A 3007-nucleotide genomic window follows, 5' to 3' on the forward strand; every position below is an offset into this window, starting at 1 on the left:
TAATTAATTAACACACAAAAAAAATAGTGTCCCACAGTACACACACACACACACACACACACAAATAAATAAATACATGCAATTTGTTGTTGGTAGTGTTCAAAGAGGCCTCACTGGAGGCAGAGGCGGAGTTGACCCATGGACACAAAGAGAGTCGCTGAAGGTGGTTAGGTAAGATGTTAAATAGAATCCAGTTGGATTGCTGCTGGAGACCCGCAAGTTTCTGGTTCAAAGTAACTTGCATTTGTGTGTATAATGGTGCCAACTGCCAGCTTGTTGTTGAGGTCCCTGCAAATGCTGTGGCTGTCAGAGTGACAAATGGTCGGAGTTAAAAAGGAAATCCATTCAACACAGCTCAGAGGCTGGTGTGGTTCAGACTTTTGGAGTCTGCCACCAGCAGTTTACTGTGGACAAATTAAAATACAGAACAACTCTGGAAAGAAGTTTCCTGGTAACATCATCTCAATCCCTTGTGCACAGTAAAACTGAAGGCAACATCATCTCAATCCCTTGTGCACAATAAAACTGAAGGCACCACCACATCAAAACTCTTCCACAAAGTAAGTGTGATCTACACCATGAAGACGGGTTTCATAGCTTAAGGGCCCAGGATTTTGTGTGGTCTCAGTCATCCAGATGACTCAGAAGTCACCAGGCTATAAAGTACATGCAACATCTCCACTAAGGATGGGTTCTATTGATCGAGAAACAAATCTAAAGATAAAAGTCTAAGGAAGGAGAGTCTGCGACAAACATAATAGTCTGGGGATTCACATGTGGCCTGACCCTACAGATAGCATAACTCACCAGGCTATTAACAGCATCCACTCCCAGCCTCCTGGGGAAAGCAGGTACACACGCTTCTTCTGTGGAAGAGACAAGCCTTCCTGATTAGCACTCCTGGTTTCCCAGTACTCATCTGTGAGCACAAAGACCTTGTGCCCCGTACAGACAGCCTCTACCGTTTGTAAAATCGAGTCACCCAGGCAAAGCACAGCTGAAAACAGTGTCTGATCCAATACGGAGTGCCTTAGAGCAGTGTGCAAAAACTGTTCGGGTCGGCTTCATTACAACTTATTTTATTTGTTCTTTTAGTAGTGCATTTATATGACTCAAAATTCGAAAATACTTAAAATATATGTATAGTAAAATACGAAGGCTAAAGGGAGCCCCTCCTAGTCCCATACAACATATGCAGTTCCACTCCACACAGGGAAAACAAGGAGCACACTACGCTAAGTCCTGTCAAAGATACTGTACACACCATCCCATACACTTTGCTTTCCCTGTGCATGTAATATACTTTATATATCATGTTACACCAAAATGGCCACAGTATTCCATATTTTATTTAACCTGTCTCTTTTTATACTTTATTTAACCTGTCCCATTCTATACTTTGTTTAATCTGCCCCTTATTAATAGAAAATTGTGCCGTTAGTGGGGCCACAAGCCTTTAATCCCAGCACTTAGAAGGCAGAGGCAGGCGGATCTCCATAGTTTGAGGCCAGACTGGTCTACAGAGTGAGTTTCAGTACAGGCAGGGCTACACAGAGAAACCCTGTCTCACAAAAAAAAGGGGGGAAAGGAAAAAGAAGAAAGAGAAAGAAAAAGAAAATTAAAAAAAAACTGACGGTAGTTTGAATGAGAACGGTCCCATAAACTCAAGTATTTGAGTGCTTGCTTGGTCCCCAGTTAATAGACTGTTCGGGATTAGGAGGTGTGGCCTTGTCAGAGATGTGTCACTGAGGGTGGGCTTTGAGGTTTCAAAAGTCCACACCAAGATTAGCGTCTCCCACTCTTTCCCTCCCTCTCCCTCGCTCCCTCTCTCTTCCCCCCTCTCTTCTCTCTCCTCCCTCTCTCTCCCTCCTTCCTTCTTTCTCTCCTCTCTCTCTCTCTCTCTCTCTCTCTCTCTCTCTCTCTCTCTCTCCCCTCTCTCTCCCTACTCCCCCCCTTCTCCCTCCTCCCCCTCTTACTGCCTGCTGCCCATAGATAAGGAGTAAGCTCTCAGCTACTGCTCCAGGGTCATGCATGCCTACTGCCATGCTCCTTGCCATGATGATAATAGCTAGCCCTCTCAAACTGTAAGTGAGATCCTAATTAACTGCTTTCTTTTTAGGTTGCCTTGGTCATGGTGTCTCGTCACAGCCATAGAAAATTAACTGAATCTGGGGCTAGCAAGATGATTGATTCAGCGGACAAAGGCACTTGCTGCCGAGAGCCTGGTGCTCGGGCTCGCTCTTCTGTTGCTGTGAGAAAACACTGACCAACACCTACCTGAGGGCAGGAGAGTGTCTATTTGACTTACTGTTTGCAGTTCATCATCTAGGGCAGCCAAGACCGGAAGTCAGGGCAAGACCTGAAGTGGAGGCCACAAAGGACTGCCACCTAACTTGCTCATTTGTCCGTCTTTCTAGAGATGGTTCTGCCCACAGTGGGTTGGGTCCCCCTAAATCAGTTAACCATTAAGAAAACACTCACAGACATGGACCAATCTGATGAAAACAATTTTTCATTTGTATCAGGTCGACAACAACAGAGTTAGTCATCACACCTGAAAACCCTGAGTTTGAACTTCAGAACGCACCTGGTGGAAGAAGAGACAATCCCTGTGGACTGTCCTCTGGTCCACACGTGCGCCATAGCACAAACAACTAAATACTAAACATTTCTATTGTAATGTTTTCCATTACAAATAATATTACAACAAAATGCCTTCATCTATACATGATGTAGTGTGTGTGTGTGTGTGTGTGTTTGCTGTACTTATCTATAGGATGAAATACGTATGTGTGTGTAATAAACTCTAAGAAAAAAAACCTGCCAGTTTAAAGAGTATGTTTTTCTGTAATTTTGATGGTGATTCATAAATTCTTCTCAATAGAGGTTAAACCATTTTATTTTCTAATAGTATATCTGAATTTTTTTAATTTATTTATTTATTTTTTTTTATTAAGAAAGAAAAAAAAATTTCCGCCTCCTCCCAGCCTCCCACTCCTCCCACTCT

This window comes from Microtus ochrogaster, chromosome 4 (genome assembly GCF_000317375.1).
Source record: "Microtus ochrogaster isolate Prairie Vole_2 chromosome 4, MicOch1.0, whole genome shotgun sequence".
Taxonomy (NCBI): Eukaryota; Metazoa; Chordata; class Mammalia; order Rodentia; family Cricetidae; genus Microtus; species Microtus ochrogaster.